The following is a 15443-nucleotide window of genomic DNA, read 5'->3' as shown; positions in this document are numbered from 1 at the left end:
ATCCGAAATTCCTTTTTGATACTGTGGCAAAGCTAACTAAAAAGCAGCATTCCCCAAGAGAGGATGACTTTCACTTTAGCAGTGATAAATTCATGAACTTCTTTGAGGAAAAGATTATGATTATTAGAAAGCAAATTACGGACTCCTCTTTAAACCTGCGTATTCCTCCAAACCTCAGTTGTCCTGAGTCTGCACAACTCTGCCAGGACCTAGGATCAAGAGAGACGCTCAAGTGTTTTAGTACTATATCTCTTGACACAATGATGAAAATAATCATGGCCTCTAAACCTTCAAGCTGTATACTGGACCCTATTCCAACTAAACTACTGAAAGAGCTGCTTCCTGTGCTTGGCCCTCCTATGTTGAACATAATAAACGGCTCTCTATCCACTGGATGTGTACCAAACTCACTAAAAGTGGCAGTAATAAAGCCTCTCTTGAAAAAGCCAAACCTTGACCCAGAAAATATAAAAAACTATCGGCCTATATCGAATCTTCCATTCCTCTCAAAGATTTTAGAGAAGGCTGTTGCGCAGCAACTAACTGCCTTCCTGAAGACAAACAATGTATACGAAATGCTTCAGTCTGGTTTTAGACCCCATCATAGCACTGAGACGGCACTTGTGAAGGTGGTAAATGACATTTTAATGGCATCGGACCGAGGCTCTGCATCTGTCCTCGTGCTCCTAGACCTTAGTGCTGCTTTTGATACCATCGATCACCACATTCTTTTGGAGAGATTGGAAACCCAAATTGGTCTACACGGACATGTTCTGGCCTGGTTTAGGTCTTATCTGTCGGAAAGATATCAGTTTGTCTCTGTGAATGGTTTGTCCTCTGACAAATCAACTGTACATTTCGGTGTTCCTCAAGGTTCTGTTTTAGGACCACTATTGTTTTCACTATATATTTTACCTCTTGGGGATGTTATTCGAAAACATAATGTAAACTTTCACTGCTATGCGGATGACACACAGCTGTACATTTCAATGAAACATGGTGAAGCCCCAAAATTGCCCTCGCTAGAAGCATGTGTTTCAGACATAAGGAAGTGGATGGCTGCAAACTTTCTACTATTAAACTCAGACAAAACAGAGATGCTTGTTCTAGGTCCCAAGAAACAAAGAGATCTTCTGTTGAATCTGACAATTAATCTTAATGGTTGTACAGTCGTCTCAAATAAAACTGTGAAGGACCTCGGCGTTACTCTGGACCCTGATCTCTCTTTTGAAGAACATATCAAGACCATTTCGAGGACAGCTTTTTTCCATCTACGTAACATTGCAAAAATCAGAAACTTTCTGTCCAAAAATGATGCAGAAAAATTAATCCATGCTTTTGTCACTTCTAGGTTAGACTACTGCAATGCTCTATTTTCCGGCTACCCGGATAAAGCACTAAATAAACTTCAGTTAGTGCTAAATACGGCTGCTAGAATCCTGACTAGAACCAAAAAATTTGATCATATTACTCCAGTGCTAGCCTCTCTACACTGGCTTCCTGTCAAAGCAAGGGCTGATTTCAAGGTTTTACTGCTAACCTACAAAGCATTACATGGGCTTGCTCCTACCTACCTCTCTGATTTGGTCCTGCCGTACATACCTACACGTACGCTACGGTCACAAGACGCAGGCCTCCTAATTGTCCCTAGAATTTCTAAGCAAACAGCTGGAGGCAGGGCTTTCTCCTATAGAGCTCCATTTTTATGGAACGGTCTGCCTACCCATGTCAGAGACGCAAACTCGGTCTCAACCTTTAAGTCTTTACTGAAGACTCATCTCTTCAGTGGGTCATATGATTGAGTGTAGTCTGGCCCAGGAGTGGGAAGGTGAACGGAAAGGCTCTGGAGCAACGAACCGCCCTTGCTGTCTCTGCCTGGCCGGTTCCCCTCTTTCCACTGGGATTCTCTGCCTCTACCCTGTTACGGGGCTGAGTCACTGGCTTGCTGGGGCTCTCTCGTGCCGTCCCTGGGGGGGTGCGTCACCTGGGTGGGTTGATTCACTGTTGTGGTCGGCCTGTCTGGGTTGCCCCCCTTGGGTTGTACCGTGGCGGAGATCTTTGTGGGCTATACTCGGCCTTGTCTCAGGATGGTAAGTTGGTGGTTGAAGATATCTCTCTAGTGGTGTGGGGGATGTGCTTTGGCAAAGTGGGTGGGGTTATATCCTTCCTGTTTGGCCCTGTCCGGGGTGTCCTCGGATGGGGCCACAGTGTCTCCTGACCCCTCCTGTCTCAGCCTCCAGTATTTATGCTGCAGTAGTTTATGTGTCGGGGGGCTAGGGTCAGTTTGTTATATCTGGAGTACTTCTCCTGTCCTATTCGGTGTCCTGTGTGAATCTAAGTGTGCGTTCTCTAATTCTCTCCTTCTCTCTTTCGTTCTCTCTCTCGGAGGACCTGAGCCCTAGGACCATGTCCCAGGACTACCTGACATGAGGACTCCTTGCTGTCCCCAGTCCACCTGGCCATGCTCCTGCTCCAGTTTCAACTGACCTGAGCCCTAGGACCGTGCCCCAGGACTACCTGACATGAAGGCTCCTTGCTGTCCCCAGTCCACCTGACTGTGCTGCTGCTCCAGTTTCAACTGTTCTGCCTTATTATTATTCGACCATGCTGGTCATTTATGAACATTTGAACATCTTGGTCATGTTCTGTTATAATCTCTACCCGGCACAGCCAGAAGAGGACTGGCCACCCCACATAGCCCGGTTCCTCTCTAGGTTTCTTCCTAGGTTTTGGCCTTTCTAGGGAGTTTTTCCTAGCCACCGTGCATTTACACCTGCATTGTTTGCTGTTTGGGGTTTTAGGCTGGGTTTCTGTACAGCACTTTGAGATATCAGCTGATGTACGAAGGGCTATATAAATAAATTTGATTTGATTTGAACTCAAACAGGTGTACCCAATTAAACCCAATAAACAGAAACAAACGGAAAGGCAATCGATGGCAGCTAATAGGCCGGCGACGAGCACCGCCCGAACAGGAAGAGGCACCATCTTCGGCGAGATTAGGACAGTGTAGCTAACAAATTGTGTCCATAACCAGAGGTAATTAAACTGTTCTGTGTTCTCACGAGAGTGCTCTGAAATCGGAGTAGGATAGTCAGACTGAATTTACGAACGCACCAGAAATTGTTACTTGTATAGTGGAGACTTTTGTTATGACATGTAGCTAGCTAAAGAATGAACCATAATCACAACTCATGACGTTACCACCCTGCATGAATCTGTAGGTAGCTAACCAACCAGGTTCAATATTAGCTAGCCAAGCAAATGGCTCTGAGATAAGAATAATAAGATCATACACGTGACGTTAGCTAGTAAGCCAGCCAGCTAATGTTAGCTAGCTAACAGTACACTTTAACTTGAAATTAAACCACTTTCTTACCCATATATATCATAAATGGACGCGTCTCCTGACAGGGATGCCATGGTTAGAAGATGTAAACCGAAGACAGGTATTTTCTGCATCTCCTTAGCTATCATACCCAAATTCCACTGAACTCGGTCCTCCAGTAAGTGGAGAGCAACACTTTGGCAGTTTTACTACGTGATACAGGATTACCAATACATACTGACCAGCTCAAATAGACAGAAACGTGCTATATGGCAGACCAATCCAAACTCATCCCTCGGCCCAGTCATTATCTCAGCCAATTTTCAAAGAAAAATGTGGCTTTTTCTGTGGCGAAACCAACTAGGCTCGTAATTTAACAATTGTATTCGTATTTACAGATGGCATTCAAGTTTTTTATTAAGGAAAGTTCCATGTTTGAGACGGCCTTTCAGCCAAAAAACACATTTAGATCAAAATAAAGGTTACGTTCAAACGGCTCTCCTGTGAACAGGCGAATACGCCTAGTTTCCTGAAGCGGGTCACATATGGAATCATGTAGTTACCAAAAAAAAGTGTTAAACAAATCAAAATATATTTTATATATATATTTTATATTTATATTTGAGATAATTCAAAGTTGCCACCCTTAGCCTTGATGACAGCTTTACAAACGCTTGGATTTCATGAGGTAGTCACCTGGAATGCATTTCAATTAACAGGTGTGCCTTGTTGAAAGTTAAATTGTGGAATTTCTTTCCTTCTTAATGCGTTTGAGCCAATCAGTTGTGTTGTTACAAGGTAGGGGTGCTATACAGAAGATAGCCTTAGATAGACCAAGTCATATTTTGACAAGAACAGCTCAAATAAGCAAAGGGGAACAACAGTCCATCATTATTTTAAGACATGAAGGTCAGTCAATCTGGAAAATGTCAAGAACTTTGCAAGTTTCTTCAAGTGAAGTCATAAAAACCATCAAGTGCTATGATGAGGCCTGCCACAGGAAAGGAAGACCCAGAGTTAACCTCTGCTGCAGAGGATAAGTTCATTAGAGTTAACCGCCTCAGAAATTGCAGCCAAAATAAATGCATCATAGAGTTCAAGTAACAGACACATTTCAACATCAACTGTTCAGAGGAGACTGCATGAATCAGGCCTTCATGGTCAATTTGCTGCAAAAAAACACTACTAAAGGAAACCAATATGAAGAAGAGACTGGCTTGGGCCAAAAAAACATGGGCAATGGACATTAGACCTGTGGCAATCTGTCCTTTGGTCTGGAGTCCAAATTAGAGATTTTTGGTTCCAACATCCATGTCTTTGTGAGATGCAGAGTAGGTGAACATGTGTGGTTCCCAATGTGAAGCATGGAGGAGAAGGTATGATGGTGTTGAGGTGCTTTGCTGGTGACAACGTCTGTGATTTATTTAGAATTCAAGGCACACTTAACCGGCATGGCCACCACAGCATTCTGCAGCGATACGCCATCCCATCTGCTTTGAGCTCAGTGGGACTATCATTTTTTTAGACAATGACAAGACAATGACCCAACACACCTCCAGGCTGTGTAAGGGCTATTTGACCAAGAAGGAGAGTGATGGAGGGCTGCATCAGATGACCTGGCCTCCACAATCACCCTACCTCAACCCAATTGATATGGTTAGGGATGAGGTGGTCCGCAGAGGGAAGATGCTCATCATATGTGGGAACTCCATTATGACTGATGGAAAAACAATCCAGGTGAAGCTAGTTGAGAGAATGCCAAGAGTGTTCAAAGCTGTCTTTAAGGCAAAGGGTGGCTACTTTGAAGAATCTAAAATGTATTTTATTTGTTTAACACTTTATTGGTTAGTGCATGATTCCATATGTTTTTTCATAGTGTTGATGTCTTCATTATTATTCTACAATATAGCAAATAGTGAAAATAACAACAACAAAAAACTTGAGTAGGTGTGTCCAAACTTTTGACTGGTACTGTTATGTGAAGTATGGTTAATTCTACATGGAACTGTTACATTTGAAATTTATCCAAACACTTTGTTTAGAAAAGCTACATGTTCAGCAATTACACTCCTCTCATATTACTCTGTAGGCTACTCAATCAAATGTATTTATATAGCCTTTCTTACATCAGCTGATGTCACAAAGTGCTGTACAGAAACCCAGCCTAAAACCCCAAACAGCAAGAAATGCAGGTGCAGAAGTACGGTGGCTAGAAAAAACTCCCTAGAATGGCCAGAACCTAGGAAGAAACCTAGAGAGGAACCAGGCTATAAGGGGTGGCCAGTCCTCTTCTGGCTGTGCTGGGTGGAGATTATAACAGAACATGACCAAGATTTTCAAATGTTCATAGATGGCCAGCAGGGTCAAAATAATAATAATCACTGTGGTTGTCGAGGGTGCAACAGGTCAGCACCTCAGGAGTAAATGTAAGTTGGCTTTTCATAGCCGATCATTCAGAGTATCTCTAGAGAGTTGAAAACAGCAGGTCTGGGCAGGTAGCACGTCCGGTGAAAAGGTCAGGGTTCCATAGCCGCAGGCAGAACAGTTGAAACTGGAGCAGCAGCACGGACAGGTGGGCTGGGGACAGCAAGGAGTCATTTAGTAAATATTTTCTTGCATTGTTGGTTAATAAGGGCTTGTAAGTAAGCATTTTAAGGTAAGGTCTACAACTGATGTATTCGGCGCATTTATTTGATTTTAGCTAAGGTCAGATTGGCTTGGAAGGTCTGCGCAGGCTTTAGCCTACACATGTAACTGAATTAGCTGACGATCTTGAGATGGTGAGTCAGTCAGAAGGGGAGAAGTCCTTAACTTCAAAACTTTGTTCTCTCCATAGCAAAGCTAACTTAGCTTACTCGCTACTGCCCTTGTTTGTTGTGATTGAGAGGCAAAGACACACCCAAGAAACTTCACATCAAACCACACCCACAAGACAACTCTTGCTTTGATATAGTCATGGCCGCTACCATTTCTTAATAATGATCATTGATGAAAAATGAATGCCAAATCAAGAAGTGCAGTCATCATTTAAGGGTGTAGATTCAGGAGTGTACCACAGCCTTTAGTGTTTCTGTTCTCAGGTGTGGATTTTCTGTTGGCACCAAAATATCAGAACATTTTACTGCATGTTGCTAGGATAAGCATTAGTAAAACATATTTAGGGTTTGAGCCTAAGCAAACAGATTTTGAATGCTGTATTAGGTGCTCATTAAAAATAGATAAGCCAATTCCGCTCAAGATGGACCAAAATGTAGCGATGAGGCTAAGGCCTAGGAGTCTGCCCAATTTCACTGGAGAGTGGAGTGAAGCACTTTGGATCTTTATATGAGATTAAATATTTAATAGAGCTATGTTCCTCATTAGCAAGAAACTTCATTGAATATATAGTTATACAGTTGAGCCTATCTTGTAAATAGTTTGCATATGGTAATACCAACGCAAATATATTATTTATGAACAACCACATGTAAAAGAAATTGGGGGGGGCAACATTTAAGTTGCCCTTGTGCTACGAGTTACTCAACTACTTTGGTAACCAGTATAAAACTACCCCTTTTTACATGGTTTCATATGAATAATTCATGTAGGGTGACTTTGTACTGAGTGACCAGTTTCCCCTATGTCCCATATTGAAATGCAGACTGTTTACAATAACACTGTTTTTAGCTAAAGTTGTTACAGTATCGTGTGATGCAGTCTCATTTGTCCGAACTGTTTGTCATATGAATTTGCTTTGAGTCAGTGGTGCCTGCGTCATAAAGGACCTTGTCTTTTCCAATGACAATGGGCTCGTGCCCTCTATCTCAGTTCCCCACTCCCTTGACCCTTGTCACTCACAGCTTTCAATGACAGCTGGCTCACCATGAATAAGGAAAATACTTTAGACCTTATTAACCATGCCTAATGAAGCACTGTCCTTGATTAAGACAGAATTTGATGATATCAACTTTAAATCTTGTTTTTTAGCTTAAATATGAGAACCACATTTTCAACAGTTATTATGTGCAAAGATAATTAATTGTTAAGTACAGATGGCATGGCATGCATGAGTTTGTAATCTATCAATCATTGACGCATCCAATACTTGGTGACTCGTATGTGTGAGTACACTTTTGAAATGTCATGTAATAGCTGAAAGCGCCAAAGAAGCAGGAAGAGGAAATGTAGTTTGTTTAGACTGAACTGGGAGCATGGCGCTCTTTGTGGTAATGCTACAGAGGCTCCTACCAGATAGGGCATTTATCAAACAGACCTTATTCCCCATTTATCCCCAGGCTAATGACAACACAATTCTCTAAATGGCAGGTTAAGAGTAGCTGTGTGAAATAGAAACATACATCACTTTGGTAGCTGTCTCAACAGCAGAAAAATCTTCCGTTATCAGTAAAATAAATGTATTTATAATGCCCGTTTTACATCAGCCGATGTCACAAAGTGCTGTACAGAAACCCAGCCTAAAACCCCAAACAGCAAGCAATGCAGATGTAGAAGCACAGTGGCTAGAAAAACTCCCTAGAAAGGCAGGAATCTAGGATGAAACCTAGAGAGGAACCAGGCTCTGAGGGGTGGCCAGTCCTCCTTTGACCAGGTTGAGATTATAACAGTACATGGCCAAGATGTTCAAAGGTTCATAGATGACCAGCAGGGTTAAATAATAATAATAATCACAGGGGTTGTAGAGGGTGCAACAGGACAGCACCTCAAGAGTAAATATGAACAGTTTAGGGTTCCATAGCCGCAGGCAGAACAGTTGAAACTGGAACAGCAGCAAGGCCAGGTGGACTGGGGACAGCAAGGAGTCAGGTAGTCCTGACGCAACGGACCTAGGGCTCAGGTCCTCCGAGAGAGCGAAAGAGAGAATTAGAGAGAGCATACTTAAATTCACCCAGGACACCGGATAAGACAGAAGAAGTACTCCAGATATAACAAACTGACCCTTGCCCCCAACACATAAACTACTGCAGCATAAATACTGGAGGCTGAGACAGGAGGGGTCAGGAGACACTGTGGCCCCATCCGATGAGACCCCCGGACAGGGCCAAAAAAGGATATAACATCACCCACTTTGCCAAAGCTCTACACAATATTGTGCTGCTGAGGTATAATAAACATATATATACATAGAGTACAGGAAACATGTGGTCCTTCTGTAGCTCAGTTGGTAGAGCATGGCGCTTGTAACGCCAGGGTAGTGGGTTCGATCCCCGGGACCACCCATACGTAGAATGTATGCACACATGACTGTAAGTAAGCTAAATGGAATATATTATATTATTATTATATTAAACATAAGGTTGAATATATTATTATAGACCTGCTACCTCTACTGTCTCTTTTATATTATGACATTTCAGCTAGATCTACTGTCTCTATTATATTATGACAGACCAGCTAGATCTACTGTCTTTATTATATTACAACAGACCAGCTGTATCTACTGTCTCCATTTCACTTTGGCCATTGATGTGGTCCTGCCCTCTCCTCAACAGCCTCAAATAGGCTATTTCATGTGGGTTGAGGTGGGGCGGCAGTCACACGCATTTCATTTTGTGACATTACATGTTTATATTTTGCTTCTACAATTTAAAAAAAATCACAAATAATATTTTATATTATTAATTTCAAACAAGGGCATTAGCATGATAAGAACTTACCAGTCCAAAACGATGTCCTCTCCCGTTAAAAAATATTCCTCCACAATCGCTAAATGAAGCGTCCTACAACAATCTCTCTCACCTTCCCAATCAATTTATTCTAAAATTGTGTGTACATCTGTATATCTAGACTTAGATTTAGCTTTCCCTGACTTAGTCGCCATAATGATTGATATATAAACAGCTGAATCTGCGCGTTTACCAAACAATGCAATGCGTAATATGTGTTTCTCCTTCTGGTATGAAAGTTCAATAGCGAATGACTCACTTTACGCCGGAGCTTACTACATGGGTTGGTCTTGCAACACATAAACATGGCATATTGCCGTTTAGCTTAGCTCATTGACTATCTACCCAGCTAGATTTCAAGACAATCAGTGGTCATTGGGTTAAAAGACAGTCAATCAACGAAACAGCAGGCAAATCATTGGTGCAAAATGATGTCATGACTTGTTGTCTTCAAATCAGTTTCTTTCAGTCAATACGTCCCGCGAAATGGCCCATCACGTTTGATTGTGTTACAAACAAACCAGTTGATTGCAGTGAAACCAAACATGACTGGAAAAGTCACGTTCTGTGTGAGTTATTTACCTGGAATGTGTCGTCGAAAATGGAATGAGACGGAATTCACGACACAAGCGGTTCACAAAATGTTTCGTGTTAGGCTATAAAAATGTTTTTTATCAAACAAAAGATCATTCATTGTGTAACAATGAGCATTGGAATTGCAAACAGATGAAGATCGTCGATTTGTTTTAATGCAGTTTGTGAGTATGTTACGCCTGTGCTGGTTAAAAAGAAAATTATGGGGCTCTATGCTCAGATAATCGCATCGTATTCTTACGCAGTGAATCATTTTTTAAATCTGACAACGCAGTTGGATTAGCAAGATTCTAGGCTTTTGATACATGTGAGACACTTGTATTTTCATTAATGTTTAATATGACTATTTATGTAGCGATCACCGTATGTTGTGGAATTTCAGCCCGCTACCGGGTTCTGTGAGCAGGGAGGTTAAGGTAAAGACTTCAAACTCAGGATTCTGTAAAACGTACCACAATGAGGATATGTGTTTACTTATAGCTTCCTGTGCCAACCGGAAGTGCCATAATTGGTGCCACAGGGGCTGTTTCGAACGGTTAAAAAAGTCAGATCTTTCCAAAACTTCATATGTGCGATTAGGCAACCGTCATGAACTATAAATCAGTCATGACTCCCATAAAATTTAAAAGAAAAACTAAATCACACACACACACACAGCTTGGAAGGAAGGACACTTTGGGGTGCGTAGAGACAGACAGTGCCTGCAATAGTTAACTTTGTCCGAACTATTAAAGAACCGTCAGACCTAGAGTTCTGAAACATTGGAAACCTGTTCTAGACCTTAGGTCGGTATTGCGTGGTGAGTAACGTGGCTCTAGAAGGTTCTTGGACCGAGAAACAGCCTCGTACATTTGTAATAACTTCAATTCATTTTTGCATCACGAAAATGCCGACATTTAGACATTTAGTCACAAGACTAGGTTCATTGCGACCGCCTCGGCCCATAAAGACGGACCCCAACATTTCTGTCCAATAGCTCATTCAAGGACCCCGTAGCAAGTCATGGGAAAAAGTGGATTTTCTGCACCAATTAAGGTCTTGCTCGGGCACCAAATGACCTATCGATCTGAAACTTGGGATTCGGGGTTGCCTCACATAGGCCTACACATAATATCAGAACTGGACCCGCAGCTAGAACGTAACTATGTGTTTTATGTTTTTATTATGGTTTAAACAGAAGGTGTTGTGAATTTTGGGCCAGCTCTGAAGTATGTGATAGTTGGCTTCTAAACGAGTTGGAAAAAGTGGGTGTGGTGTCAGTTCGTATCAGTTTGGTGTCAGAAGGATATCTAATTGACTGATGGACGGTGACTTGCTGGTGACTTTTGTCCATTTGCAATATGTTTAAACAGTGAGGGACCATCACCAAAGTGACATTCTTAAATCAAACCCAATGAGCGATGGAGAGGAACCAGAATCACTGCCCAGCCATCCCGATTTCATCGGGCCAGGCAATTTCGCATTCCTGCACGATTTTTGAGCATGCCAAATTCGTGATGGTAAATGCCCATTGAACCATATTGCAAATGCACGTGCATTTGAAATATGATTCAACAGTGAAAAATAATTCACCAAATGGACATGATGAAATCAAACACAATGAGCGATGGAGAGAAACCACTATCACTGCCCGGCCATCCTGTGTTCATCAGGCCAGTCAATTTTGTGTTCCCTTACAGTCGCGGAGCCAGGGCTACCACCACGTAATTGGTTGAAGTCCCGAATGAGTTCCAGATCCAGGATGTACCGGGCAGGCACCCACACTCGCTCCTTGGGTTCACCATGTACTGCAGGGTGCCTCAGACCCGACAGACGCCTGACAGTGTAGGCTGGGCAACCATCGACAAGATGAGGGGGCAGAGGTGTAGGGGGAGAGAAGGGCTGGTCCTTACCAGCTTGAGATGGGAGACATGGAAGGATGGACAGAACCTCATAGACCTGGGAAGCTAGAGATGATAGGTGACCAGGTTGATATGACTCAGGATCTTGAATGGTCCAATGTAGCATGGAGCGAGCTTCTGCGAGTCCACCTTTAAGGTAATAATTTAATAATAATATATGCCATTTAGCAGACGCTTTTATCCAAAGCGACTTACAGTCATGTGTGCATACATTCTACGTATGGGTGATCCCGGGAATCGAACCCACTACCCTGGCGTTACAAGCGCCATGCTCTACCAACTGAGCTACAGAAAGACGGGTGGAAAGACACACTCGTTTACCCGGTCGGAGAAGCCGAAGAGGCCTTCGGTGCTGGTTTGCCTGGTGTTGGTGTCGGGCAGATGAGTGGAGCAAGGAAGATTGTGCTCTGAAACCAGGTGCGGCGACATCGTTGAATGAATGCCTCGGCAGATGGCACCCACACTTTGGCTTGTTGTTCAGGAAACAGGAAGGGGGGAACCCAAAATTTGCTCCAGTTGCTGGCCTGGCTGGAGACGAAACAGCAGAGGAACTTCTCCAGCTCCTTGTTGGCCCGCTCCATTTTCCCCTTCGACTGTGGGTGGAACCCCGAGGAGAGACTCACCGATGCCTCCACCTGGGAGCAGAAGTCTTTCCAATAGTGTGCGACAAACTGCGGGTTAGGGCCGTGAGAGGCGCTGCCGTTCCATATAAAACACCTGTAAAAATTGGCAAACCCGAGGTACCTTTGGGCTTGTTTGAGAGAGGTGGGACATGGTCATTCAACAGGGTCCAATTGGATGCTGCCGGTAGAGATAATGTGGCCCAGGAAAGAGACTTGGGATACATGGAATTCACACTTCTCAATCTTGACGTTTAGTTGACTCTGCAGGAGTCATCTCAGGACTTGGCGGATGTGCAGGATGTGTTCCGGAAAGATCTTGGAGAAGATCAGGATGTGGTTGAGGTAAACAAAGACTAACTGATTCAACATATCCCTAAAAGTGTCATTGACTAATGCTTAGAAGACTGCCGGTGAGTTTGATAATCCGAATGGCATGAGTAAATACTCATAGTGGCCCTAGGGGTGTTAAAGGAAGTTTGCCATTCATCTCATTTCCTGATTCTCATCAGATTGTAAGCGTTGTGGAGGTCCAGTTTGGTGAATAATTGGGCCCACTGGGACAGCACCAAGGCGGCGGACATAAGGGGTAGGGAGTAAAGGTTCTTCATCGTGATCCTGTTCAGCCCTTGGTAGTCAATGCAGTGAAGTAGATCTCATCCTTCTTTCTCATATAGAGGAACCTGTACCAGCTGTGGATGTTGAGGAGCAAATTAAACCTGCATCCAGTGACTCCCGGATGTAATTGTCCATGATTGCAGCTTCAGGAATCGAGAGGGAGTAAAGACGCCCCCGAGTAGGGGTGTAGCCGGGTAGTAGTTCTATGGCACAGTCGTATGGAAGATGCCTCTTACTGAAGGCCTCCCGGAGGTCGAATTATTCGCGAGGGAGAGCAGATAAGTATTGGTTTTCAATGGAGGCAGGGGGATGTGGTGAGGCTCTAGTGGGGATCTTAGACATTTAGTCTGGCAGTTCTTTCCCCAGTCTAGTAGGTGTCCCGTGGACCAGGAGAGTAGTGTGGTATGTAGCGCTAGCCAGGGGCACCCTAGTATAAGGGGGTTCTTGGGAGCCATGATCAAAAGAAACTAAGAGTCTCTGAGTGATTCACCCCAACCTGCAGTAGAATGGGATTCCACGGAGGCTTGAATCTGGTGCTGACGGTTGTCCCTGTGGAGGGTTGTGGGTAGTAACAGACTGTGACTGGGTAGTCATGGGGTAACTGCACAGCTCGTCACGGTCTCCGCTTGTCTTGGCGAGCCCTGTTGTTTCCCGTAAGCTCTGGGCATGTAGCACGGAGATGGCAGACACCTCCGCAGTAGAAGCAGCAGTCTGGAGTGCTCAGGAAACCGTGATACTGGAATGGTGTCAAAAAAGCACTGTCTCATACCTTCTTGAGGCGGTTGTCAATCCTGATTGCCAGCGTTATCAGGGACTCGGGGTTCTCTCCCAGTTCCTGAGTGGCCAGTTCATCCTTGATGGAGTTAGACAGACCCTGGTGGAAACCAGTGACCAGTGCCTCCGTATTCCACCCACTCTCAGCGGCGAGGGAGTGTGACTCAATGGTGAAGTCAGCCACTGGTCTGGCCCCTTGGTGGATGTTGAACAGTCGGCTGGGCGCTTCTCACCCGCCTACTGGGTGGTCAAAGACTTGTCGCAGCTTGGCACTGAAGGCTAATATGGAGTAGCAGTATGGTGGCTGCTGTTCCCACACTGTCGTTGCCCACGCCAGGGCTTTGCCCGAGAGTAGAGAGATTATAACCCGATCAGTGTGGAATGAGGAGAACTGTAGCTCGAACACCAGAGAGTACTGGGTGAGGAACCCTTTGCATCCTCCCGGGTGGCCGTCATTCCTCTAGGGGGCTGGGATCTTGGGTTCCCTGTGCAGGTTCCCTGGAGGAACTATGACGACGATTGTAGCACTGGGTGATGAGACTTGGGCATTTGCTCATCCTGGGTTGAACTGTGGTTGGAGTGAGTCGGTAAGTGCCCGGAGGGTTTCTGATTTCTGGAAGAGTTGTTCTTGCTGCCACCTCAGCAGTGCACCTTGGTGGGTCACAACATTCTTGATATGGGTGAGCTTGCTCTGACATGGTATGGTTTGACCCAGGTACAGAGAAAGAGACCAGACGAGGAATCAGTGGTTAACTTCATTGGGATAGGGGGCAGAATTTTCACGTCCGGATAAAAAGCATGCCCAAAGTAAACTGCCTGTTTCTCAAGCCCAAAAGCTAGGATATGCATGTAATTGGAAAGAAAACACTCCAAAGTTTCTAAAACGGTTAGAATTATGTCGGTGAGTAAAACAGAATTTATTTGGCAGGCGAAACCCAGAGGACAAATCATCCATTTTTTTTTTAGGTCACTGTGTTTTCAATTGGTTTCTATGGGAAACTATATTTATGAGGTACCTGGTTGCAGTTCCTATGGCTTCCAATAGATGTCAACAGTCTTTGGAAATTGGTTGATGTTTTTCTTTTGAGAAATGAAGAAGTAGGGCTGTTCGTTGTGAGTGCCAAGCCAAGTGGACTCTTCTGTGTGGTGCGCGTGAACTGGAGCTTGCTCCATGTTGTTTTTATTCGCTACTGAACACAGTATATTCCGCTTTAAATTTGATCAATTATTTACGTTTTAGGATGTCTAAGGTTGGATTAGGAAAGTTGTTTGTAATGTTTGGACCAAGTTTACTGGTAACTTATTAGATACTTTGTAGTCATGATGGGAGAGTTGGAACCGGTGTATTTCTGAATCAAACACGCAAAATAAATTGACATTTTGGGGATATAACGACGGAATTTATCAAACAAAAGGACCATTTGTGATGTTTCTGGGACATTTTGGAGTGCCAACGGAAGAAGATCGTCATGAATTATATTGTTATTTCTGACTTTTGTGTCACACCTGCCTGGTTGAAATATGTTTTTCATGTGTTGGTATTCGGGGCGCTGTCCTCAGATAATCTCATGGTTTGCTTTCGCCGTAATGCCTTTTTGAAATCTGACACGGCGGCTGGATTGACAACAAGTTAAGTTTAATGTTGATGTATTGCACTTGTTATTTTATGAAAGTTAAATATTTATAGTAATTTAATTTGAATTTGGCGCTTTGCAATTCCACCGGATGTTGTCGAGGTGGGACGCTAGCCCACTGATCCAAAAGAAGTTAAAACCTGTTAGGGATAGGGCAGAATACTGCCCCCTTTGGAGGAATTGCGTGCCCATAGTAAACTGAAAAACAATCTGTCCAAAATTGCTAATATATGCATATCATAATTATTATTGGATAGAAAACACTCTAAAGCTTCTAAAACCGTTTCAATCTTTGACGTCATCGCCCCCAC

The sequence above is a fragment of the Oncorhynchus keta genome, chromosome 37 (assembly GCF_023373465.1).
Source record: "Oncorhynchus keta strain PuntledgeMale-10-30-2019 chromosome 37, Oket_V2, whole genome shotgun sequence".
NCBI classification, from domain to species: Eukaryota; Metazoa; Chordata; class Actinopteri; order Salmoniformes; family Salmonidae; genus Oncorhynchus; species Oncorhynchus keta.
The sequence above is the reverse complement of the archived record's forward strand: the minus strand, read 5'-3'. Positions refer to the sequence as shown.